Genomic DNA, 19020 nt, shown 5'->3' with positions numbered 1-19020 from the left:
AAGTATAAGACATGAATTCTGTCCTCTGCAGCAGCTCTCGGTAATGATAATATGTAATTTGTAGTGAATACTTACTGTGTACTAAGAATTTTTCTAAGTTGTTTATTTATGTTGACTCTAATATTTTTAATAATGTTATTAAGTGTGCACTATTAATTACATTATCATTTTAAAGAGCACAAAAATAGCTCAAAAGACAAGAGTGGCTTTCCAAAGTCATACAGCTATGACTTTTTGGGGGGAGACTGAGATTAGAGCCCAGGCAATGCAAATCTAGGTCCAGCACATGGAATCACTATGGTAGGCTATCTCCAGAATCACAGAACCTAAAATCCTAGGAAGTTAAAGTTATAAGGAACCTTAGAGTACAATTAATGCAAAATTTCCCCTGAATACATAGGATAACTAAAGCCCAAAGAGGTGATGTGGCTTGCCTATTTATGATCACATAAATAGTTGTGTACAAGCAAAAGTAAATGAAGACACTGAGGTATAAGGTGTGATATATAAAGTGTGATAGATGACGGAGGGATGAATAGAGATATAGATAAGATATATGTGTATATAACATATATAATACCTACCAAAATGCTGCAAGTAATATTATTCTTCTCAATATACAAATAGTAATATGAAGTTCATGAAGATTAGACAAGTAGCCTAAAGTCACACAGAAAGTACAAAATTCCAAATCATGTCTGCTAGGCTCTACACTCCTATGTTATTTGTACTACCAAAGTAAAGGTTACAATTTAAAAAAAAATTATAACTTTTACTTCAAGGAGAAATATTTTTGTGCTTTTTTAACAAAGATAATAATTTAATTTTTAAATTTGTGTGTGGTTGGTGAGAAATGTTATAGTTAAGAATTAATTTATCATTGAACATTTTATTATTTTTCAAAATTATTTTTCACTAAAATGTAGTTCTGATACAAGAGAGAAACTGTTAAACCTAAACCGTCATCGGGTATTTTACAATATAGGTCTGTTAATTTATTAAGAGTTTAGCTTGCTCCAGGCTCAGCGAACACACATGAACAGTCTAGCCTGACTCAGCAACCCCAGGCTCTGCATTCGTGCATGAACACCCAAGCCTTATTCAGCATCCCCGGGCTCCTTGCCCGCATTCGAACAGCCAAGACTTAGGCAGCAACCCTGGGCACCCTGTCCACACATGAACAGCCAAGCCTTACAAAGAAAACCTGGATGCTGAGAGCATGCTAAATGCCACCAATCATGACACAGCAACCCTGGCTACCTCACGCAGCAACCCCAGAGTTAGCAGCTGCCAAGCTCGACACAGCACCTGCAGGCACTGCAACCAAGCGTGAGCAGACAAGCATTATGCAGCAACACTGGTGTTTCATGCAGCAACCCAGCACACCATGACCGTGAAAATCGCCACCAAGTACCATGCATCAACCCTGGGCCTGGTGACCTTGTGACCTGCCACCAAGTTCTCGGCTGCAGTCATAGGCCCAGTGCAACTCGATGCCTAGATCCTTCGATGAGAGCAAAATGGGGAGACAAAGAAACAACACCCAAATGAATAAAAAGGAGGAATTTCCAGAAAAAGAACTAAGTGAAACGGAGACATGCAATTTGTCAAAAAAAAAAAAAAAGAATTAAGAATAAGGGTCATACAGTTCATAAACCAGATGGATGAGAAAATCAAGAACTTATGTAAGAATCAAGAGGAAACAAAGAGTGATATCGCTACAATTAAAAAACAAACAAACAAACAAAAAAACCAGAAGCTTTCAAAAGTAGACTAAAAGAGACGGAGGACCGAATAAGTGAATTAGAAGACAGGGCAGCAAAACACATCCGATTTGAACTGCAATTGGAGAAAAAAATTAAAAGGCAGGAGGAGAGCCTAAGGGAGCTTTGGGCAACATGAAATGAACCAACGTATGTATAATAGTGGTGCCAGAACGACAAGAAGAGCATGGGTTAGAAAACCTACTTGAAGAAATAATGTCAGAAAACGTCCCTTATTTGGAGAAGAAGAAAGTCACACAAGAACAGAGTCTTAAACAAGATGAACCATAAAAAGACCCACAACAAGACACATTGTAATTATAATGGCAAATGTTCAGGAAAAAGAATCTTAAAGGCTGCAAGAGAAAGACAGTTATGTACAAGGGATCTCCCATTAGACAATCAAATGATTTCTCAATATAAACACATCAGGGCAGAAAGGAATGAAATGAAGTATACAAATTGATGCAGGGCAGGGGACTGAGTCCAAGAATACTCTATCCAGCAAGGCTATAATTCAAAATTGAAGGGGAAATCAGGAGCATCGCAGCCAAAAAAAGGCTAAGAGAGTTTATCACTACCAAGCTAGCAAGGCAAGAAATGCTAAAGGGATTGTTGTAAAAAGAAGAAATTAAAAGGTAAGAAGAAACACAGGCACAAAAATAAAAGATGGCTACAAACAAGTACCTATCAATAATAACCTTGAGCCCTAGCCAGTTTGGCTCAGTGGATAGAGCATTGGCCTGTGGACTGAAGGGTCACAGGTTCAATTCTGGCCAAGGGCATACGCCTGGGTTGTGGGCTTGATCCCCAGTAGGGGGGCATGCAGGAGGCAGCCAATCAATGATTCTCTCTCATCATTGATGTTTCTATCTCTCTATCCCTCTCTCTTCCTCTCTAAAATCAATAAAATTATATTTAAAAAAATAATAACCTTGAATGTAAATGGACTAAATGCTACAATCAAATATATCAAGTGGTTGAATAGATACGAAAACATGACCCATATATATGTTGTCTGCTGGAGACCCACCTCAGAACAAGGGATGCACCCAAACTGAGAGTGAAGTAATGGAAAAATATCTTTCAGGCAAAAGTAAATGAAAAAAATGCTGGGGTAGAAATACTTATATTATACAAAATAGACCTCAAAGTGAAAGCCATAACAAGAGATAAGGAAGGCCACTTCATGATACTAAAGGGAGCAAACCAACAAGAAGATATAACTCTAATAAACATATATGCACCCATTACAGGAGCACCTAAATACATTAAAAATAAAACACTTCTGAAAGAAATCAAGGGAGAAATCAACAAAAATACAATCATAGTAGGGGACTTTAATAAACCACTGACATCACTGAATAAATCCTTTAGACAAAAAATCAGCAAAGAAACAGCAATCCTAAATGACTCACTATATAAGATGGACTTAATTGACATCTTCAGAACACTGTACCCCAAAGCTATGGAATATACATTCTTCTCAAGTGCACATGGGACATTTTCAAAGATAGACCATATATTGGGTCACAACCAAAGTCTCTCCAAATTCAAGAAGGTTGAAATCATACTGAGCATCTTCTCAGATCACAATGGCATAGTATTAGAAATCAACTACAATAAAAACAACAAAAAATTCAAACACTTGGAGGCTGAATAGCATGCTAATAAGCAATGATTAAATTACCAAAGAGAGCAAATAAGAAATAAAAAGCATTGTGGTAACAAACGACAATTAAAACACAACAATCCAAAATCTATGGGACACAGTGAAAGCAGTCCTGAGAGAAAAGTTCACAGCTCTATAGGCCTACCTCAAAAAAAGGAGGGGGGTAATAAATTATCTAACCCGGAAACTTAAAGAATTAGAATGAGAGCAATAAGAAAAACCCAGAGTAAGCAGAAGGAAGGAAATAATAAAGATTAGAGTGGAAATAAATGACATAGAGAAAAATACAAACAAAACAAAACAAAACAAAGAAAACAATTCAAAAGATCAATGAAATCGAGTTGGTTCTTTGAAAGGAAAACAAGATTGATGAACCTCTAACCAGGCTCACCAAGAAACAAAGACAGAGAAGCCAAATAAACAAAATCAGAAATGAAAGAGGTGAAGTAGCATCTGACCCCACAGACATACAAAGGATTGGAAAAAATGCTATGAACAACTCTATTCCAACAAACTGGACAACCTTGACAAAATGTTCATATTCCTAGAAAAATACAATCTTCCAAAACTCAATTAGGAAAAATCAAAAAACCTGAATAGGCCAATAACTACTGATGAAATTGAAACAGTAATCAAAAAACTTCCAGAAAACAAAAGGCATGGACCAGATGGCTTCAGAGGAGAGTTTTACCAAATATTCAAAGAAGAACTAAAACCTATCCTCCTTAGACTATTCCAAAATATTCAAGAGGAAGACACATTTCTAAGCTCTTTCTATGAAGCCAGCATTACCCTAATCCCAAAACCAGATAAACTCATTACAAAGAAAGATAATTCCAGGCCAACATCCTTGATGAACATAGATGCCAAAATACTCAACAAAATTCTACCAAATTGGATCCAGCATTACATTAGAAAGATCATACACCATGACCAAGTGGGACTGATTCCAGGGATGCAAGGCTGGTATAATATCTGCCAATCAATAACCGTGATACATCACACAAACAAATTGAGAGATAAAAAAATCACATAATCATATCAATTGTTAGAGAAAAAGCATTTGACAAAATCCAATACCCTTTCCTGATAAAAACTCTCAGCAAAATGGGAATAGAGGGGTCATACCTCAAAATAATAAAAGCCTTATATGACAAACCTACAGCCAATATCACACTCAATGGGAAAATAAGTAAGACAATTTTCCTTATGAACAGGAACAAGACAAGGATGTCCACTTTCACCACTCCTGTTCAACATAGTACTGGAAGTGCTAACCATAGCGATCAGACAAGAAGAAGAAGAAGAAAAAGGCATCCAAATTGGAAAGAAGAAGTAAAATTGCCATTATTAGCAGATGACATGATATTGTACATAGAAAACCCTACAGACTCCATTAAAAAACTACTAGAATTAATACATGAATTTGACACTGTAGCAGGATACAAAATTAACACGTAGAAATCAATGGCTTTTTCATACACTGACAATGAACTTACAGAAAGAGAAAGTTAAAAAAAATCCCTTTTACCATTGCAAAAATAAAATTAAGATACATAGGAATACATTTAACCAAGGAGGTAAAGAACCTGTACTCAGAAAACTATAGAACGCTAAAAAATGAGATAGACAAGTAGGAGAATATACCATGTTTATGGATTGGTAGAATTAACATCATTAAAATATTTATACTACCCATAGCAATCTATAATTTTAATGCAATCCCCATTAAAATACCAACGGCATATTTCAAAGACCTAGAACAAACTCTCCAAAAATTCATCTGGAATAAAAAAAGACCCTGAATAGCTATAGCAATCTTGAGAAAGAAATGTTGGAGGGATCACAATACCAGATATCAAGCAATACGACAAAGCCACTATTCTCAAAACTGCCTTGTACTGGCAAAAGAACAGTCATATAGACCAATGGAACAGAACAGAGAACCCAGAAACCAACCCAAGCCATTATGCTCATTTAATATTTAACAAAGGAGGCAAGACCATAAAATGGAGTCAAGACAGTCTCTTCATTAAATGTTTTTGGGACAATTGGACAGATACATGCAAAAAAGTGAAACTAGACCACCAACTCACACCATACACAAAAATAAATTCAAAATGAATAAAGGATTTAAATGTAAGGCAAGAAACCATAAAAATCTTAGAAGAAGCCATCGGCAGCAAAATAGCAGACATTTTTCATAGCAATATCTTCACTGATACAGCTCCTAGGACAATGGAAGCTAAGGAAAAAGTAAACAAATGGGACTACATCAAAACAAAATCCTTCTGCACAGCAAAAGAAACCATCAACAAAGCAACAAGAAATATTTGCCAATGTTATGTACGATAAGGGTTTAATCTCCAAAATTTATAGGGAACTCATACAACTTAACAAAAGGAAGATAAAAAATCCAAACAAAAAATAGGCAAAGGACCTAAATAGACACTTTTTTGCCATAGGACATACTGGAGGCCAGGAGACATTTGAAAACATGCTCAAAGTCACTAATCATGGGAGAGATGCAAATCAAAACGACAATGAGGTACCATCTCACACCTGTCAGCATGGCTATCATCAACAAATCAACAAATGACAAGTGCTGGCGAGGATGAAGAGAAAAAAGTACCCTCTTGCACTGCTGGTGGGAATTCAGGCTGGTGCAGCCATTGTGGAAAACAATATGGCGTTTCCACAAAAAAATTAAAATTTGAACTTCCATTTGACCCAGTAATCCCACTTCTAGGAATATGTCCAAAGAAACTAGAAACACCAGTTAGAAAGGGTATATGCACCCCTATTTTCATAGCAGCACAATTTACAATAGCTAATATTTGGAAACAGCCTAAATGCCCATCAGCCGATGAGTGGATTAGAAAACTGTGGTACATCTACACAGTAGAATACTATGCTGCTGTAAATAAGAAGGGATTCTTATCATTTGCAACAGCATGGATGGAACTGGAAAGCATTATGCTATGCGAAATAAGCCAGTCAGAGAAAGATAAATATCACATGATCTCACTCATTTGTGAAATATAATGAACAACATAAACTGATGAACAAAAACTGAACCAGAGTGATAGAAGCATTGAACAGAATGTCCAACCTATGAAGGAACACAGTGGGCGAGGGGGTCAGAGATCAACCAAAGAATTTGTATGCCTGCATATAAGCATAACCAATGGACACAGACAGTAGGGGGGTGGTGAGGGCATGTGCTGGCGGTTAGGGCTGGTTGGGTCAGGGAGAGGTCAATGGGGAAAAAAAGAGACTTATGTAATACTTTAAACAATAAAGACTTAAAAAAGTTTAGCTTGAAAAATGAATGCAAATAGTGTTACATGTATGCTCTGTGAAAGAGCTGTATTCTCTAGGAATTGAAAAATCAAATTAAATAGATATTTAGTGAGAACCTACCTGTTCAAAGTGCTCTGCAAGCTCTCCTTACTACATTAGGTCCATATGGCCTGTTCTGTGTCGGACTTACCTTATTCCTCCTTGAGCCCACCACAGGTCCTCACATAGCCCTTCATCTCAAATGTAGGTTGAGTTAGGTTATAGAAAAAGTTAGCCCCAGTTCACAAAGTCAAACAGGAAAGTGTATATAATATGCTATTGCTAGAGTTGCTGGCGTTGAAATGGCTATAGTCAGAACAATTACATTTAAAGTGAATCAAAATCCAATGAGCCCACAGTGGAACAGTTTGTCTTCTGTGAAAGCTTCAAAACCTTCAGTGTTTAGGCTTAGCTAATTTCCATGATTCACCAAAGTTGGATAAAGACAAATCAGTTAAAGGGTGCTACAACTTCACACTAGGAGTAAATTTTAAGCTACATGGCAGAAAGCAAATAAGTGGACTGTGAGTTTCACAACAGTAAGCCTGGTGCACACAAAAGAAATAAGGAATGGTTGAACAAATGATTTAAAGGTTGTAATAGAAAAAAATAAGGAAAAATAGAGCTGGTTCATAGGAAGGAGTTAGTGAAGAATTTATGGAGGAAAAGAGCCCTTAGCCAGGTTGCAAGGTCAGATGGGACCTGGGTAGGAAGACTATGCATGGTAGACACATTCCAGACTAAATCATGGATATGGGAGTGAAGCTGTGTTGTGGCCAGAGAGGAGACATGTCTATCAGGTAAAAATGAGGGAATGATGGCAACAGTGGAAATAAGTAACAACAATGAATTGCATAGGGTTTGTCAAGTGCTAAGCACACTTATAAGTGATTTTATATTGTCACCTCATTTTGGCAAAATCTCTGAAATTTAGGCATAGTAAATTATCTGCCCAAGGTCAAACAAGTAGGGACAGAGCTGGGATTTAGAACCTATAAAGTACCATTCCAGGGTTTGTGAAATTAACAACTACAATGTTACATTACAGGAAACACAAATTCAAGTGAAGAGGTAATAAAAAATTAAGCTTTTCAATGAAAATTAAAAGAAAGCAAATATGTAGGTAAAAAAAAACACAAATAAAAACTAAGAATAACCTCTAACTGGTCAAGATTTTAAAAATATTTATTACTTATGGGGAATGTGATAAACTATAAATAAATTGAATATATTTTAAAAGAATTAATAGCATTTACAACACACTTAAAGCGGATCTATTAAATGTATATCCTTTAAATTTCCAATGAAATCTCATAGATAAATGGAATAAGTGTTCATAAAGTTCAAAGATTTTAATTAGCCTCTTCTTAATCTTAATCTGAACGTTACATAAGTTCAAATTACTATTATCAAAGAGAAGTTAAAACTATACAGTGGGAAAGGGTTGTAGAGTAAAGAGTGAAGGGGGTCAAATATATGGTAAAGGAAGGAGATTTGATTTGGGGCAGTAAACACACAATGCAATATATACAAATGATATATTATAGAATTGTATACTTGAAACCTATATACTTGTATTAACCAGTTTCACCACAATAAACTTAATTTAAAAAACTATACACACACAGGTATATCTGTGTACACTACATATTTAAGAGCAAAAAGGAGTAGACTGCTCTACATCAACTGCTTATTTTTGCTATTTTAAAGATACTAGTAATAATATATAGAAACTAATATGTAGTATTAATATTCCAGAAACCTATGCTCAGAAATGCCATCTGCATTTACCATTGTTCAATTGGGCATACTAAAATATATGGTAGAATTTGGAGTGTGTTCCAAAATTATGTTTGAAGTTTAAGACATTAACTTTCAAACCACATATATATTTTCTATATCTATCTGTTATATATGACAAACTGCACCCATTGTAATATGACATCGTTTTTATAACTGAAGATAAATGCCTTTCTTCTTTGAATACTTTGAATTTTCTATGAAACAATGACCACTTAGTAGAAAAATGCGGATAATATGTGTAAATTATGATTTAAACCTTCCCTCACTTCTATCTAAAGATAGCAGCCAAAAAGCTGAATAAGTCAGGGTGCCTTTGAAGATGTTTAATTAAAATCTAATCCTGCATTCTTAAAAGCTCACACAAATTAAGCTGTCATTCAGGAGATTTATGCATTCACATTTGCATATTACATACAATTCATCAATTACTCATGTTTGAAAGCAATGCCTTTCCCAGGGTGCTGAACTGCCAGCAGTGCCAACAGGCACATGCTACCCATAAAACCAGATCCACTGGTACCTTGGAGAAAGCCACTTCCATATGGTCCTTCGTTTGTACTACCGCAGAGCTCTAAGCTCGCTTAGAAAACCATGACAATAGTTTGGTGGATTTTACTCAGATGAATTAGTTTGACAAAAATGAACATTTTATTTTATGTTGGTGCAAATGTATAGTAGTAGCAATTTAACAGCCCTTCTTCTATTCATGGCAAGTTTTAAAATCATAGTAAAGATACAGAATCATTGCTGAGTTTCACCATAGCCAGACAAAGCAGCTAAGTAAAAAAATCTCAAGTTGATAGAAGTCAACTATTTGTTTATTATGGCATATTTGAGTAAGGTGGAAAAAAAAGGAAAAACGTACCTGTATATACTTACATAATACATATACACAAATATATATACATACACACATGCAAAATACATATACAAAGGGAAAGAGAGAGGTAAAAATATCATAGTGTTCAGTGGCTCATTTTGAACGGATGGAAAACTTTAGATGTGGCAAATACATAAGATGCCCATAACTTCCAGACTGCATTTTTACTTTGTTGTTGTTGTTGTTAATACTCATTCGAGGAAATTTTTTTCCCATTGATATTTATTTATTTACTTACTTACTTACTTATTTATTTATTGTCTAAAGTTTTACATATGTCTCCTTTTTCCCCGACTGACTGCTTCCCCCACAGCCATTCCTACCCCGGGCAAGTCCCCACCGCCCCAGTGTCTGTGTCCATTGGTTATGCTAATATCCACTGATTTTTAGAGAGAGTGGGAGGGGAAAATGGAGGGGGGGAGAAAGAAAGAGAAACATCGATGAAAGAGACATATCGATTGGTTACCTCCCACATGCAATTCTCTGAAGACTATTTTTTGGTGGGGAGGAAAGGCAAGTTTTTAATAGCAGCATGTGTACAAGCAAGCAGATGCAAAGACACATTTTCTCCATGAGCTATAAGCTCTTACAAGTTACCTTTAATCTTTTATGTACACTGAGAAGACAGGTCACTGCAGTCATCCCAAAGGGGAAATGGTATGCTTATAAAGCACCACATATAACAAAAAAAAGCGATCCACATGACATAATAGGGTAAGCTATTTCCAACATATATCAACAACTGGCACAATACTTTTCATGAGTCTCTATATTAATTTTCAATATATTTGTTTTAGAATTAAAAACAACCACTCGCTATAAAAAGCAATGCTTAAAATAGGAACATTTCTCCTCGCATATCCCTTCCATTATATTTCTAAAATTTGTCACCAATTCTTTTATCATTTGGACATCCAGAAAACGTAAAATACTTAGAGCAACTGGGAAATTTAAATTATCTTCTCTCATCTATTGTATATAAGTTACAAGCCTATGTATTTTTGTGAGTGTACACTGCGGCTAATGTTTAGCAATGACTCATAGAAATTCAACTCCATATGGAAGTTTTCAGTGCCCACAATGTACAAGACATTGTGTTCAGTGTTGTAGGGAAGATAAAGATTCATTATACATGGCCAGAGCTCACAATCTAATGAGAAATATGTAAATGTATACTAATGACTAAAATACTGACATAAACAATGTATATAGGGCACAAAAGAGAAATATTCAGCCTGAGAAGATCAAAGGAGGTGGCATTTGATCTAGTTTTTAAGGATGAGTAGGATAAATATAAAAACTGTGCATGTCTTGTATAGGAGCCATGCTAATCTTTCTCTGCATCATTCCAGTTTTAGTACATGTGTTGCTGTTAAAAACACATAGAAACAACTTGAGAATTGGTTCAAAGCAGAATAATGTTCAAAGCAGAAAAAAAACCTATAAGAATATGTGAGATAAACATTGTATTTTCTAGATGCTTTTTGTTTCCCATGGTAAATACAGATGATATAGCATAAACTGTGCTTTGACATATATCAAATATTGACCATTAGCTGATCTTAAAGTCTACTGCCATTGGGTCATTGCTTGTTTCTGAACATTAGCTGGAATATAAAAATAGCAATAATAGTGGATTTATTCTATCAGAAAAAAAAATATGTGCCTTTTATTCCTACCATGCTCTTCAATTTTCAAAATTCTGATTTTGAAAGACAATAGTAAGATGCATGCATTACTTTTGTCATAGAGATGTAATGTAAAACATTCTTATAAGAAGCAGTATTTTTACTATCTGGAATGGGGGTGAATGGCAGAGTAGAACTAAATATAAATGTGTGTATATATTATCATTCTCCTTTGTTATCATTTAACCCTGGGAAAAAATGTTTGAGTTTGGTTGTGAACAAAAGAATATCTCGCAGGATATCAGATTAGTTAACAAAATTAACAATTGATATTCAATGTATCCTATGCTCCAGCATTCAGCAGTAGTTTTTTAAGCTTCCTTCACATCCTACACCTTTAAAGTCTATTTAACCTACATGGGTTTTAATTATGATCAAGAAGCTAATTGTAGTTGCATTGCAGTCAGAAAAATATCTATACGGACAGATTTTTAGAGTAATTATTCATTGTAACAATTCAACTAATTAAATAATGTCTAAAGTAGTTTATTTTAGATAATGCATATACCAGGGATATGTACAATGTAAGATTGTTATATCTGAACAGTCAGGATCATTTATCACTACCATGTTTTTGTCTTACAGGAAACGGGTCTTTACTTAAATCATAACTGCTATTTATAATTAAACATGGCTTTATTATAATACCTCCCCCTAAATGAAGAGTAACATATCATACCTGCCAACTGTCTCTTCAAGAAAGACATTTCCCCCTCTTTTAGGAAAACAAAGTTAAAAAGTTAAACACTACACTCATCCCATGACTTTTTTCCCCTAGAAGCACACAGCCCTAATATTGAACAATGAATGATTAGAAAACAGATCTCCACTTTCTATGCTTACTGTGGTAAATTTATAATTTCATAAAGGAAGGAGGATGTTCCTAGGTAAAAAATCATAGCAGAATACTAACCAAAAGGAATTCAAGTTCTAATAAATAAGGCTGATGTAAATCCAAATAAGAAGACTGACATTTTATCAGGTATAGACCAATTTATTCTGTTACTCACTATCTTAAACATTAATTAAAATTAATTAGTGAATTAAAAGCTTATGTAAGCCAGAAGTAAAAATGGAAAAAAAGTCTCTTAAACATTTACTATAAATAAAATACAAGGTGGGCAAAAGTAGGTTTACAGTTATGAGTACATGAGAGTTTATTCTTGTATTATTATTTATTAATTACTGTATTATTTTCCATATGAACAACTATAAACCTACTTTCTCTTACCCCTATATTAGGGTGATAAAATTCACAACATTTTCTGTGTTCCAAGTTTATTTTTAAACATATCTTAAGGGCAGGGATAGTATTAAAATAGTTTCTGCTAGAAATCAGTGAACTGAACAGTTTTAGAGAATATTTTGACCTACTGTTTTTGTTCTAGTTCAATAGTTATGGAAAAATCTATACATTAAACTCAATTTATAACTGCATCATTGGATTAGAAATCTTTAAACCTAAGCTTGTGGTTTAGTAAAAATAATAATGACAATAATTTGGAAAGTTGGATTCTACAAATTAGTAAGGTTTTCTGAATTTTTAGAAGGGATTAAGCAAAAAAAAATCTCATATGCACAGACAACTATATGGTGATTACCAGAGAGAAAGGGGGGCTGGGGCAGGTGGAAGAGGACAAATGGGGTTATAAATGATAATGTAAGGAGACTAGACTTTGGATGGTGAGGTCACAAAGGATGTGCAGATGATGTATCATAGAATTGTGTCCCTGAAACCTATATAATTTTATTGACCAATGTAACCACAACCAATTCAATAAAAAAGAAAACTAATTTGGTTTAGTTCAAATCCTTATTCTAGATAATAACAAAGGATTACACTAATCTATATATATAAAAGCCAAGTGACCAGAATGACCAGTCGCTATAATGCACACTGAGGCTGGCCAACCAGCCTGATTGGGGGCAGGGCCAGCCAGCCAACCTCCCATGGCCCCTCCCCCCAGCCGGCCCAACCCCAATCGGCCCCAATTGGGGTGGGCTGGCCGGTCCACACCTGTGCATGAATTCATGCACCGGGCCTCTAGTGACTAAATAATAGCACTGTGCAAAATATCTTTTGATCTGTAATGTATATTTTAAATTAAACATAACAGCATCCTTCCACACTGTGTTAATTTTCATTTTATTTCCTCTTTATATGTTATGTCTAACAAAACTGCCTTAAAATTAACATATGCAATAATGTTACATGATATTTGTCTTCAAGAATCTGATGACATTATTATATGACATATAACTGGCTATACAGCTTATGTGTTGAAAAAGGAAACACTGGGGAACTGGATGAAAAAGGTGAAAGGATTAAGCCAAACAACCACACCAACAACAACTCATAGACACAGACAACAGTATGGTGTTTACCAGAGGCGGGGGTGGAGAAAGTTAGAAAAGGGTAAAGTTAAGGATAAATGGTGACAGAAGGAGACTTGTCTTTGGGTGGAGAACACACAATACAGCATACAGATGATGTACTGTAGAATTGTGCATCTGAAATCTATGTAATATTATTAACCAATGTCACCCTAATAAATTCAATAAAAAGGCAACATCTAACAAAAAAGATAAATGCTCTGTCCATTGTGAAATTCTATTCTGTGTTGTTAAGGCAAGAAAATCATTGAAACTGACAAGAGATATGTCAATCAAAATATAGATATTAAATGTGCTTAAATGCATATATTAATAATCCATAGTGTTCTAAAATAAGCACAGTAAGCCAAGTATTTTCTTAATTATAACTTTAAAGAAAGTTATAATTCTTGCCCCAGGCATACCAAATATGAAGTCTTTTTACCACCTTTTTGCAACAGTCTCACAACAGTCTTACCATAAAAACACATCAATTTTGCTGTCCAGAACCTTGTTTCAATCAAAATAAGATTAACATTACCACAGTAGAATATCAATGAAAACTCTAACTTACTGAGAGGATATGTCAGGAAAGAAAGAGACAGAGTTTAGGAAGGAAACATTAAGTTCCCATTCTCATGTTGGATATTAAGGCAATAACAATCTCAATTCATTCAGTTTGATATGGCAAATACTTATTGCATTATTAACATCTGCTATTGATTAGCATTAATTATAGATCTAGTAAATTTGGAAGCTTTACACACATACTCAATACATGCAAATAACATATATGCTTGCCACATGGTAAACTCTTAATGACTGTTTATTGAATGCTTTAATGATTTATTCCACTTTAATTTTCCACAGGTAATGCCCTAAAACTTATTATCATATCCCCTCTACCAATAATGTTATCTTTGTGAGACTCATCAGGGACTGGGGTTAAAATGAAGTACACTAAAATATGTCTTCTTCCAACTGCCAGTCCTTATCATTTTGTTCCCACCCTTCTCTTCTTAAATCACATATGCTAAATAAAGAGGCAAGTCTTTAATTTCTAACACATTAGACAACATCACATTATAACTGCTTTTAGGGTTTTGTTGACTTTGAATATAAAATTTTCACATGCTGAGAAGATACAGTCCCTTACCTTGCTTGGTGGGTGCTTTAACTTTCTGAGAGTAACAAGCTTTGGATTGGTATATACTAGTAGATTGATATTTTACAGATGTTTTCACTGGAAATGAGATGACATATCTTTAGCAAAAATCTCAAAAAAAGAATTGAGAATATGCCCACTAGCTTTCAACTGACATAAAGATGGACAGAGTCCTTAACACCTTAAAAATAGTTGAAGTTAGAAGTTAGCCCTGACCAGTGTAGCTCCGTTGGATGGAGCGTGGTCCCATATACCAATGGGTCATGGGTTCCATTCCCACATACATGGGTTGCAGTTTCCTTCGATCCCTAGGTGGGACACGTAACGGTAGGCAACAGATCTCTCCCTCTCTATAAACATATCTAAACATATCCTTGGGTGAGTATTTTTTTTAAGTTTAAGCTAAATAAGTAGAAACATACTCAGTTAAAAATGGAATAAGGACAAATGGTAGATGATACACCAAGAAAGAATAACAAGAAAAGAATAAAGCAATTTAAATAATACTTACAAAGTCACAATGATAGCCAAATAAAGTGGAGAGCCCCCTAAATGATTACTGTAGTCAGTAATAGTCCAATGCCAAAATTTAAATCAGCCTCTTTATATATTTCATGATATTTTTGCTTATACGTTATTCTATTTCATTATCCAAGCATTAATGAACTTGAACCATAACCATTTGACTGTTACTATGCATTTCTAGATTGAAGATATTGTCCAAAGAAGAATGCAGGAACCAAGGGTGGCTCTTATAATTTTTTCACAATTTTCGTTCTTAAGCAGAATTGGCATTTTCTAATCACTTCTAGTTGCTGAAAATATGAAACAATAAGATACTTGGAAAAAAAGAAAAGAGAGTAGCGCATCATTTCACAGTCAATGTGATTTTACCCTGAGACCATTTTCTAAATTACAAAATTAAGTGTTTGAAGCCAGTTCCCCCAACATAAGACAACAGCTATATGAGCTTGAAGAAGGCTCACCAACTACATTCTATCATTGTAAAGTACCTATCCCACTTCTACCATCCAACAATTCATCCATGTAGCCTACTATTTTCATCTGCAATGTTAGATTTGCATTTATATTGTGCAGCTTTGGGGAACCACATACTATAGTATTGCACTCCTCCAAACTTCTTCCCAAAGTTGGCCAAATAAAATGAGTCTCTCAGGTTTTTATAGCTACTTGCAAGGGTCATGGCATAGAAAATAAATGATATATAGGCAAAACGACTGCATTATTCCATATTTGTATTTTATTACACAGAGAGCCCCAAATGCAAAGCTCTTCAGGTCATCCACTGTGAAAAAGCATTGAAAAAGAATATCTTAATGCACACCTTCCCATTCTAATTCTAGAATTAGTGGAGTGATCACATTGTAAAGAATATAAATATTGAAACACTATATCATACACCTGAAACTAATATAACCAATATAAGATTGTATACCAACTACACTTAAATAAAAAATAAATTTTAAAAAGCACACCTTCTATTGAGATTAAAAATAGGAAACTAGCCCAGCAGGCATGGCTCAGTGGTTGAGCATCGACCTATGAACCAGGAGGCCTTGATTTGATTCCCAGTCAGGGCACATGCCCAGGTTGTGGGCTTGATCACCAGTGTAGGGTGTGCAAGAGGCAGCTGATCAATTAGTCTATCTCATCATTGATGTTTCTCTCTCTCTCTCTCTCTCTCTCTCTCTCTCTCTCTCTCTCTCTCTCTCCTCTCTCTTTCTCTCTCCATCCTTCCATCCCTTCCTCTCTGAAATAAATAAAAATATATTTAAAAAATAAGAAACTCTTTTTGAGGTCATAACTAAAACAAACCATCTTTAACAGCTAGTAGAAGTCAAATCAGGGCATGAAAAGCTGAGGCATCAATATGATATCCCACAGTATTGTGTACACATCTCTTCCAAGTTGTCAAAATTTTGTCCATTTTTATTGGAACTGGTGCTCCTTACTTCATAGGGCCTATAGCAGTGATGGCGAACCTATGACACGCGTGTCAGAGGTGACACACGAACTCATTTTTTTGGTTGATTTTTCTTTGTTAAATGGCATTTAAATATATAAAATAAATATCAAAAATATAAATCTTTGTTTTACTATGGTTGAAAATATCAAAAAATTTCTATATGTGACACGGCACCAGAGTTAAGTTAGGGTTTTTCAAAATGCTGACATGCCGAGCTCAAAAGGTTCACCATCACTGGCCTATAGTTATCTGTGATAAGTTATGATATCTGAATGTAAAGTCCAATATTTAGGAATGTCACAAGTTCAAAGTATAATTTGGTTGCTCTAAGCATCTAAACATGACCTAATGGACATACGGGCTCCTTTCAAAACTGAGCTTCTGGGAACATGCAAGTATTCCGGACACTACCAAGACAGAAAGTTTGAAAAGTCAGCAAATGCAGATAACCTCTTTTTTGAACTTGAGCACCCATACAAATCTCTGTTCCTATTACTTTTCTTGAAAGGATAGACTAGTTCCAAGTATACAAAAAATACCCATTTGTGAATTCTGATTTAGTGAAATGCTATTTCTTTATCAATTACTTTGGTATTTATATCTTGCTCTGAATTTAAAACTAAACTATATTTCAAGTTTTATATTTTCATTACAGTAAAAAAATAAAAAATATTTTCACGGAAAACCCCTGAGAAAACTATATTTTTTCTTGCAGAAAAAACAGCAATGAATGTATAAACATTATTTAATTTTGAATTACAATTTGTATAAGTTTAGGAGTCAAGAAAAAATGTAATATTTAATTCACTTCTGTTCTTTTATTGATGATAGACTTATTTTTATGAAGAAACTTTCACTTTCAGTCATTTTTATTCACTGTAAGCCTTCCTATTCTCAGCAGCCAAGAGCTATTCACCCTACAATGACTTCTCTACCTGTTACCCCTGATCTTTTCCTATACTTGTCTCAAGGCATTTACACTTCTTAACTTTTATTTAAGTAATTAATGCAAATATAACCTGAATTATATCTCCAAGTAGATTCATTAAGGGGTAGGCAGGTACTAATTCTAGAACTACATGTACCCCTATAATATTCAGTACAGTTATTTCATTTTATAATATACATTATCCTATCTAATAATAGCCAAACATGGTAATTGACCACACCTTCGCTATGCCTCCCATTAGCTAATCAGCGAGATATGCAAATTAACTGCCAACAAAGATGGTGGCTAATTTGCATACTACAGGCAGGCCGGCCCCAGAAGCCCCAGGAGCCACCAGATATGGCAGTGACTCTATCAGTAAGCACTCTGAAAGACAGTGGCATAAATGCACCAATTAAAAGACAGATTATGAGGGTGAATCAAAAACAAAACCCACTTTAGATATAAAGACACATATAGATTAAAAGTGAAGGAATTAAGCTGCAGCCTGTTTTGCTCAGTGGATAGAGCATTAGCCCGTGGACTGAAGGGTCCCAGGTTTGATTCCAGTCAAGGGCATGTACCTCAGTTGTTGGCTTGATCCCCAGTCCCTATCAGAACATGTGCAGGAGGCAACCAATCAATGTGTCTCTCCCTTTCTCTTCACTCTCTCTAAAATTCAATGGAAAAATATCCTTGGGTGAGGATTAACAAAAACAAAGTAAATGGATTAAGTAACATTAAAGAGATTATAAGAAAAATATATTCCAAATTTTGTTAGTTGCATAATGGTTATATTTAAATTATTAACACCTAAGAAATTGGGTGAAGGGTACATATAATATGCTGTAGTATTTTATAGTTTTTTTTACATGTATCAGATTATTTCAAATTAAAATATTAAAAAATTAAAAATTAATAAGATATTAAATGAAATGCATCTGCATTACATGAAAAATCTCCTAATTGCTTCTAGCATAATTTACTAAATTGTGCTAAAATTTACAACAGTTCAATTAAAAAATATCTTAATTCTAAATGATATAATAGAAAATATATAATAGTGCAGCTATAAGCACTTATCTGAAAATAAAAGTTTAAAGAAGTGAATTTAAATAAGGGATTAGCCAAAGAAAATATATGCGCAACCCATGGACACAGACAACACTATGTTGATGGCCAGAGAGAAGTGGGGGGCAAGAGCTGGGTAGAGGAGGCAAAAGGGGAGAAATAGGGACATACTATATAATAATAATAATAAAAGGCTAATATGCAAATTGACTGAACAGCAGAATGGCCGGTTGTTATGATGCACACTGGCCACCAGGGGGCAGACACTCAATGCAGGAGCTGCCCCCTGGTGGTCAGTGCACTTCCATATGGGGAGTGCCACTCAGCCAGAAGCTGGTTCATGGCTGG

At 34.8% G+C, this 19020-nt stretch overlaps 1 protein-coding gene and 1 non-coding gene across 2 annotated transcripts in view; both read right to left on the bottom strand.

Annotated features, from left to right (window-relative positions):
* The window catches only part of DACH2 (dachshund family transcription factor 2), a 745051-nt gene that overhangs the window by 436865 nt on the left and 289166 nt on the right, over positions 1–19020 (bottom strand). The window lies entirely within an intron of this gene.
* On the bottom strand, positions 10739–10842 carry LOC132225373 (U6 spliceosomal RNA). The gene has a single exon (XR_009450888.1). It is a non-coding gene; the product is annotated as a U6 spliceosomal RNA (small nuclear RNA).

The sequence above is a fragment of the Myotis daubentonii genome, chromosome X (genome assembly GCF_963259705.1).
Source record: "Myotis daubentonii chromosome X, mMyoDau2.1, whole genome shotgun sequence".
Lineage (NCBI taxonomy): Eukaryota > Metazoa > Chordata > Mammalia > Chiroptera > Vespertilionidae > Myotis > Myotis daubentonii.
The sequence above is the reverse complement of the archived record's forward strand: the minus strand, read 5'-3'. Positions and strand labels throughout refer to the sequence as shown.